This window comes from Triticum dicoccoides, chromosome 5A (assembly GCF_002162155.2).
Source record: "Triticum dicoccoides isolate Atlit2015 ecotype Zavitan chromosome 5A, WEW_v2.0, whole genome shotgun sequence".
NCBI lineage: Eukaryota > Viridiplantae > Streptophyta > Magnoliopsida > Poales > Poaceae > Triticum > Triticum dicoccoides.
Window position 1 is genome coordinate 157,276,024 of NC_041388.1, and position 9,794 is coordinate 157,285,817.

Here is a 9,794-nt window from a genome sequence, read left to right on the forward strand (position 1 = left end):
AATTCCCCAGGCATTGTACTGCATGTGGTTTTATGTAATGGTTTGGTCAATTTGGTACGTGCGAATGAGCATCAAATGACCGCCGTCAGCTGAACGAGCGATGAACCACCACCCATCGACTTGTATGATTCCAGGTCCTGGAATCATGAAGGCCAGCACATTTTCTTCTACTGCAACAAATCAAATTGGAGACGAAAAGGACAAAATATACAATCATGTTCAAATTATGTGTGGAATTAAGATTATTATAATCAATGGCGGAGCTTAGTGCATTGCTAGGGGGCTGTGCCCCCCCAAGATTGTCACATACATGCACACATATTTTTTGAGAGAGAGTTCAGATTATGAATATTTGTGTGCTTGGCACCCCCACTGACTCATATATTGTACATTACCCCCCCCCCCAAAAAAAACTCTGGCATGCTTCGCCACTGATTATAACAGTGACACATATCATAGGTAGAGAATTGTAATGTTGTGGTCATAATCATACCCCAAGTTAAAAAAAAGCCAATGGCTTTCATATTCTAGGAATATGTCATTGTTCAAACATCCTATAACAATGAGAGCAAAATAGCTATGATAGGGCCTACTCATATTCTACCGTAGCACTTACTACTTTTCTCATATCAACTCTAAGCAATAACATGCATTGTTATAAAAATCTTGGAAATGAGAGTAGCATATAGCAATCATGAGGTTATACTCATAATATCTATTCTAACAATCATTAGATGCCAATTGTTCTCATATCAACTCCAACAATAACATGTGTGGTCATAAAAATCTAGGAAATGAGAGGAACATATAGCAATGATGTGGTTATAGACATACTATATATTCTAAATTTGTAACAATCAACAGGAAATCATATTCATAAGGTAAAGATGAGATGATATGGATCAATTAAACGATGATATATTCCACTAGTATAAGCAGCCCATTTGTGCGTTGACCGCGTAAACGATGCCATCATGCACTATAGCATCAGACATAAATGTTGGCTCAACAGGTTTGACGATGAGCCATAAGCATGTATGGCGACCGGATTCCAGATAGACTAAACCCATGTTGAACAAGGCAACGAGCTTGTAATCCACGTAGTCTTCTGATGGTGTGGGAACTTCGTAGATTACAACCTTCAACAAACAGAGGTTGAGCCAAAAGCTCGACGCATCTCATGCGTAGTAGGTAGGAGTGTCTGGAGGGCCACGAGGCTCGATGGCAGCGGTATCGAATGATGGAAGGGTGATCTCTCGCTGGGTGCAGGTATCCACGAGATGCCATGGACTACCGGATTGGTGGATGAGGACGATCCAGTTGGCCTTCATGCCCACCCAGTAGTGGCCGCGCATGAAGGACAGGTGGACGGGTAGTGGTAGCATGTCGAGGTGCACCACAGAAACCTCCGTAGGATCATCAAGTTGGTGTTTGGGCCACCTGGGAGGATCGGGCATCTGCAAGGAGGGTGTCTTGAAAAGGGCCGGCCGGTTGCAGACGAGTAGACGGTACAAAAACACCGAGCATGCGGCCAAACAGATGGTGCTCAGCAGGTCCATACGATTACATATCTGCTTCAAGAGACCATCGGGGAGGGAATTCCAATCGCAGCTCTGCATGTCAGTCGATTCTTCCATAGGGTTTTTTAGGGCACTGAGTGATTGGGGTCGGTGCCTGCAAGCCAGCGGGGAAGTGGATTCGGTGGGCGAGCAAAGAAGATGGCGTGTGTGGCCAAGCAGTGAGCGGGGGGTATGGTACGCGCGAGCTACCAAGGAAGATGGCGTGGGCGGGCGAGCAGTGAGTGGGGGGAAATAGTGTGCGGCCGACGATGGGGAAGAGCGGAGGAAGAATAAGATAGGAGGAGGAAGAGTGAAAGACGGGGAAGAAACTGCATTAAATCTCAATTCTACTAGTACTACTACCAGGATATACCGTCCTTCAGAGTGTAAATAGTTACACCGGTGACATGTGGGTCTACCTCAAGTGGGCCCATATGTCAGTTAATGGAGGAGAGAGGTGCGTAGGAGTATTTGCGGAAGCATGCTCCACAGGAAAACATGATGGCAGTACTGGGTAAGGTTGATTTAGTAACACCAACACGCTGGTTCAGCTTATTAATTAAGTGTCCCTTCTGCTACAGCGTGTATTGTCACTTTACTGTGAAGACTAGTTGAATAGTTCTCTCTGACCGAGATGGGGAATAATGGACCTCGAAGACTTCCTATCTACAGTATCTCTATGCCTCTACACTCATCCTGTCCAACAAGATGAAACATTGGCCAAGGCACCCGACGCCAATAATGTAGGAGTACTAGTAGGGCTCAATTCAAAAATCTCATCAACCAAGGTAGATGGTGAGTGGTGGAATAATTTTTGTAGTTTGAAAAAACAATCAACTAATGCACTCGTTTTCCTCAAAAAAAATTGTTTACCAATGCATTAATTTAGTGTCAAACTTTGACCATCTACTCCCTCCGTCCAGGTGAATAAGTCATATTTTGTTGTGCACCGTGACCAAGGAGGGAGAAACAAGAGAACTTAATGTTTATTTGCTAATTAATAGCATTACATGCAATGAACCAACCACTGCATGTCGTGTTTGGTAGTCTTGAGTCATTGAAAACATGCACGCCGACATCTCTTATTGGTTGATATGTCAAGAAACGAGGTGGGAGTTAATGCACCGCGCCTAACTGTTTTGGGGTTATTTGGTTTTTGTAAAGTGACTTATACACCTAGACGGAGGGATTATTTAACTAATAAAATGTTAATGCATTTCACCAAAAATCATATCACTGGATTCGTATTTCAAGATAGTTTTTAATGGTATAGTTTTTTATGACATGCATTGACACTTTGTTAGTTAAATTTACGGTCAAAATTTTACACTAAGTAGGAAGGAGACCATTAAACCAGGACGGAGGTTTATATACAGGTCAATACAGAAATCATCAACCAATGTAGTAGTAAATGATGAGCGCCCAAAGATTTTTTTCCGAAAGTACTAAATAATGGGCTTGTTTTCCTCAAGAAAATTGTGTTTATGCACATATTAATTGGAATGCATGCGGTAGGAACAAATGACCAGAACTTTTGTACACATTGGTTAGTTATCTCTTAATTCTTGCATGCAATGTTTTAGTGAAGCTTGAAATATGAACATGTCAATGGTAGGGAGTAAAAGCCTCATGCATGCATGCATGCATGCAACATGCAACACTCACACATACACGTGGACGCAAGCAAGACTCACGCACCCATGCAGCACACAGCACACGACGCAACACACATGCTCACGCTCAAGTACTCAACCTACTCCCTACGTCCGTGAAAGACTGTGCCCTTTACATATAGAGATTTACACATTGACCAGGGCATAATTAATGCCCCAAAGTAGCAAACTTATGTGTGCATGCGACCATTAAGACTAGCCACAGTGGAGAGTAACATACACTAGTAACATACACATATCCCAAGACTATGCTACTACCTTCCAGGGTCTCCTAGCCCCGACGAGGAGGAGAAACACCTGGCGTATCCATGGGAGCAGCGACGAACTGCCTTCTCTTCGTGGGGAGGGGAACTAGCGAGGAGGAGATAAGAGCATAGTAATCGCAGGGCCTCGTCCCTTCCAACCATAGCTCCTCGATCATTCCTTAGCGAAGGGGTGAGGCTATTATTTACTACGTACTTGTACTGTAGCAGTACTAGTACTACTTTCTCAACTAATAGTGTGATGTATTGTACTTCTAGTATAGTGCACCAGTTTTGACCTCTTGAATCTTAGGGCCAAGGAGCTACAGTTGGAAGTGGAGGGTACTACTGTTCTCTAGTAGAACCATCACTATACTATCAATGCAAGGAAAGTATACCTGCGTAGTGGGTACTCTCGGTGCTCTATTCAAGCGCGTAGCTGGCCAACTCAGTCGCTCCTCTCACATTCAAATTAAGCCATATTAACCTGAAAGGACGAAGTATGGACTAGTACTAGTACTGCTTTGATGTGTCCCGTCAACTCGCCGAACAAGGAGAAGCTTGCTTACTACGACTCTCCCTCGCCCACGCGCGCGGTGGCTCATAGGACGAGGAGAGGGTTTTGGTTACAGCGCCCTCTCCCTCTCCCTCGCACTCGCCCTTTCCCTCGTGGTGGATGTCCAACAGTTTAACCAGTGTCAGATTACTAGAAGCATATTGTACTGTAGTATCATCATTGTTGGACCTTCCTAGGAGGCGAAGAGCCAAGTGCAAGGTTCACACAAGTACGAGATGTTGAACGTCCTGAAGAGGCAAAGAGCCAAGCGCAAGGTTTTATAGGAGTTGTCGTCCTAATAGAAGTATACTACAACTATAGCGAATGATGCTACTGTATGATGCCGCCATGTCACCTATATCCAAAGTTGTGCCACCTTTTTTCTCAAAGATTGTGTTGGAGCCCGTGCAACAACAACACAACTTGCACGTACACATAACACATTTACTAGTAATAAATTCTAAAGGACAAATGCCAGTATGCCAAACAAGTTCATCTCCACTTCATGTGATAAATTTGTGCATGACTAGTCTACATATATTCATGGTGCTATCATTCACAATTTACCATACTCCACTTACACGTTATAGATGGGCTACATGTCCCCCTCCAGGTTCTAGTCCCAGGTGTTCTTCATGGATCGCATGATCCATAGCGGTGGGCAAAGGGCATCATTGTCGTAGCTTTCTAGTCCGGTTCCACACAATGGAGACTCATCCAAGCTGAAGCGACATAAATCAGGGATAGCATGCCCCAGCATGTCATTCATCCGATGGTGTGCACTGAAGACACAACCATGCTTCATGAACGGTAGGCCTTCAGTGTCGTGCACGGAAGGTGGCATCTGCTTCACAATGGGGTAGCCGTCCCCAATGAAAAGCGAGTAATCTCCAAGAGTGTTCCTCGGCACCCATGTAGCATCACGGGAGTCTAACTCGACGCCGTTCATCTGGTACACACGGCATCTCAGATCTGGACACATGGTGACATACATAGTCAAGGTCCATGCATAATAATGTTGTGCTCAAATATGGCGGTCAGTAATATTGTGCAGCAAATAGTACTACCCCAGTATAGAGGAAGTAAAATGACAGGCTTATTATATATAGCCACTCTTGGCTACATGGATGAGATAGTAAGACACGGAAAACAAAATTGGTGGGAGCTAGTGGGTTCAAGTATTCAAGGGACTAGCTAGCTATATGCGTCCTCCAAGGTAAAAAGTACTCCTACTAGTACTAGTAAGTAGTACAACAATGAACGAGAAGGCGAGAGGGTTAAAAAATATAATACTAAATTATACTACCAGTACAGTAACCATGTCCCAGTCAAGAAAAGAAAATAACTAACAAGTACTACTACTCTAACACACAACAATGAGAAAATGGAATACCCTAGTAGATGGTGAAGGTACGATCATGGTAGATTGTGTGAACATGTTGCACATTAGTGGTACCATGGGTAATGACTGCTAAGATAGTTGATCCCAATATGCCAAAGTGAGCTACAAGGTTCCAGGTTAGACCGAATCACAGATGCAAATGCACATCTAGGATCGGCGATCTTATTTTGATCGGGGGATGACTGGTCCCTGCAAAATAATGGAGTACCATTAGGGATGCAAATGATGGTTTGTGCATTACGTTTGTAATCTCTCATACCGTAGGATGGAAACCAGATGAAACAAGTACCCTAGCTTGTCATTGCGAAGATGCGGCCTAGATGCCGCACGACATCTTTGAACGTGTAGGGGTACAAATCTGTCGCGGCCAACATGTGCTAGCCTCTGCTGTTACTGCCTCTTGTATTGATGGCAATCCTCATGTCGAACACCGCCATGAGATAGTAATCATCTTAGCCGCGTCGCTTTGTCGGCGGGTCCGCAATTGCTATCTTCTTCAATCTCATGTAGGGATCATCATACCTATTCAAGCCCACCCAGTCCGGAAGGCCGATCCCAATTATGGAGAAGGGGTCTACGGGAATGGCCGCACTGTTGTGGATGTTGGGCAAAATGATGGTGGTATCCGGCCGGACGTATGCAAGCCAATCTTCATTGGCACCGACCCAGACCTATATATAAGACGGTGGGCAGCGGAGAAATTACGGGATGGAAATGGAATAACTAAGTAGTACATGATCAAACTCCATGACCGACCTGCTCATCAGACAAAATCCGACTACCTCTCGCCGTCGGCAACTCTAGTGGAGTCAATGTGCAACCATGGCTAGGGATCAGTGGACTATTCAAAGGATTGTCCCATAGAAGAACCTTCTCCTCGAGGACGCATGGAAGACCAACAAGCACGGCCTTTTCCCAAGCATGTTTAAGCACCGTCTTAAAAAAGTTGGTGCACGAAGCATCGAGTCTTGCGGCGGTGAGGACGTCAGAGTGGTGTGCGATTTCTCTCAGAGGATCGTCGTCCAAGGTCTCCTAGCCCCGACGAGGAGGAGAACCACCTGGCGTATCCATGGGAGCAGTGACGAACTGCCCTCTCTTCGGGGGGAGGGGAACTGGCGAGGAGGAGATAAGAGCATAGTAATCGCAGGGCCTCGTCCCTTCCAACCGTAGCTCCTCGATCATTCCTTAGCAAAGGGGTGAGGCTATTATTTACTACGTACTTGTACTGTAGCAGTACTAGTACTACTTTCTCAACTAATAGTGTGATGTATTGTACTTCTAGTATAGTGCACCAGTTTTGACCTCTTGAATCTTAGGGCCAAGGAGCTACAGTTGGAAGTGGAGGGTACTACTGTTCTCTAGTAGAACCATCACTGTACTATCGATGCAAGGAAAGTATACCTGCGTAGTGGGTACTCTCGGTGCTCTATTCAAGCGCGTAGCTGGCCAACTCAACCGCTCCTCTCACATTCAAATTAAGCCATATTAACCTGAAAGGACGCAGTATGGACTAGTACTAGTACTGCTTTGATGTGTCCCGTCAACTCGCCGAACAAGGAGAAGCTTGCTTACTACGACTCTCCCTCGCCCACGCGCGCGGTGGCTCATAGGACGAGGAGAGGGTTTTGGTTACAGCGCCCTCTCCCTCTCCCTCGCACTCGCCCTTGCCCTCGCGGTGGATGTCCAACAGTTTAACCAGTGTTAGATTGCTAGAAGCATATTGTACTGTAGTATCATCATTGTTGGACCTTCCTAGGAGGCGAAGAGCCAAGTGCAAGGTTCACACAAGTATGAGCTGTTGAACATCCTGAAGAGGCAAAGAGCCAAGCGCAAGGTTTTATAGGAGTTGTCGTCCTCATAGAAGTATACTACAACTATAGCGAATGATGCTACTGTATGATGCCGCCATGTCACCTATATCCAAAGTTGTGCCACCTTTTTTCTCAAAGATTGTGTTGGAGCCCGTGCAACAACAACACAAGTTGCACGTACACATAACACATTTACTAGTAATAAATTCTAAAGGACAAATGCCAGTATGCCAAACAAGTTCATCTCCACTTCATGTGATAAATTTGTGCACGACTAGTCTACATATATTCACGGTGCTATCATTCACAATTTACCATACTCCACTTACACGTTATAGATGGGCTACATGTCCCCCTCCAGGTTCTAGTCCCAGGTGTTCTTCATGGATCGCATGATCCATAGCGGTGGGCAAAGGGCATCATTGTCGTAGCTTTCTAGTCCGGTTCCACACAATGGAGACTCATCCAAGCTGAAGCGACATAAATCAGGGATAGCATGCCCCAGCATGTCATTCATCCGATGGTGTGCACTGAAAACACAACCATGCTTCATGAACGGTAGGCCTTTAGTGTCGTGCACGGAAGGTGGCATCTGCTTCACAATGGGGTAGCCGTCCCCAATGAAAAGCGAGTAATCTCCAAGAGTGTTCCTCGGCACCCATGTAGCATCGCGGGAGTCTAACTCGGCGCCGTTCATCTAGTACACACGGCATCTCAGATCTGGACACATGGTGACATACATAGTCAAGGTCCATGCATAATAATGTTGTGCTCAAATATGGCGGTCAGTAATATTGTGCAGCAAATAGTACTACCCCAGTATAGAGGAAGTAAAATGATAGGCTTATTATATATAGCCACTCTTGGCTACATGGATGAGATAGTAAGACATGGAAAAACAAAATTGGTGGGAGCTAGTGGGTTCAAGTATTCAAGGGACTAGCTAGCTATACGCGTCCTCCAAGGTAAAAAGTACTCCTACTAGTACTAGTAAGTAGTACAACAATGAACGAGAAGGCGAGAGGGTTAAAAAATATAATACTAAATTATACTACCAGTACAGTAACCATGTCCCAGACAAGAAAAGAAAATAACTAACAAGTACTACTACTCTAACACACAACAATGAGAAAATGGAATACCTGGGTAGATGGTGAAGGTACGATCATGGTAGATTGTGTGACCATGTTGCACATCAGTGGTACCATGGGTAATGACTTCTAAGATAGTTGATCCCAATATGCCAAAGTGAGCTACAAGGTTCCAGGTTAGACCGAATCACAGATGCAAATGCACATCTAGGATCGGCGATCTTATTTTGATCGGGGGATGACTGGTCCCTGCAAAAAAATGGAGTACCATTAGGGATGCAAATGATGGTTTGTGCATTACGTTTGTAATCTCTCGTACCGTAGGATGGCAACCAGATGAAACAAGTACCCTAGCTTGTCATTGCGAAGATGCGGCCTAGATGCCGCACGACAACTTCGAACGTGTAGGGGTACAAATCTGTCGCGGCCAACATGTGCTAGCCTCTGCTGTTACTGCCTCTTGTATTGATGGCAATCCTTATGTCGAACACCGCGATGAGATAGTAATCATCTTAGCCGCGTCACTTTGTCGGCGGGTCCGTAATTGCTATCTTCTTCAATCTCATGTACGGATCATCATACCTATTCAAGCCCACCCAGTCCGGAAGGCCGATCCCAATTATGGAGAAGGGGTCTACGGGAACGGCCGCACTGCTGTGGATGTTGGGCAAAATGATGGTGGTATCCGGCCGGACGTATGCAAGCCAATCTTCATTGGCACCGACCCAGACCTATATATAAGACGGTGGGCAGCGGAGAAATTACGGGATGGAAATGGAATAACTAAGTAGTACATGATCAAACTCCATGACCGACCTGCTCATCGGACAAAATCCGACTACCTCTCGCCGTCGGCAACTCTAGCGGAGTCAATGTGCAACCATGGCTAGGGATCAGTGGACTATTCAAAGGATTGTCCCATAGAAGAACCTTCTCCTCGAGGATGCATGGAAGACCAACAAGCATGGCCTTTTCCCAAGCATGTTTAAGCACCGTCTTAAAAAAGTTGGTGCATGAAGCATCGAGTCTTGCGGCGGTGAGGACGTCAGAGTGGTGTGCGATTTCTCTCAGAGGATCGTCGTCCAAGGTCTCCTAGCCCCGACGAGGAGGAGAACCACCTGGCGTATCCATGGGAGCAGCGACGAACTGCCTTCTCTTCGGGGGGAGGGGAACTAGCGAGGAGGAGATAAGAGCATAGTAATCGCAGGGCCTCGTCCCTTCCAACCGTAGCTCCTTGATCATTCCTTAGCGAAGGGTTGAGGCTATTATTTACTACGTACTTGTACTGTAGCAGTACTAGTACTACTTTCTCAACTAATAGTGTGATGTATTGTACTTCTAGTATAGTGCACCAGTTTTGACCTCTTGAATCTTAGGGCCAAGGAGCTACAGTTGGAAGTGGAGGGTACTACTGTTCTCTAGTAGAACCATCACTGTACTATCAATGCAAGGAAAGTATA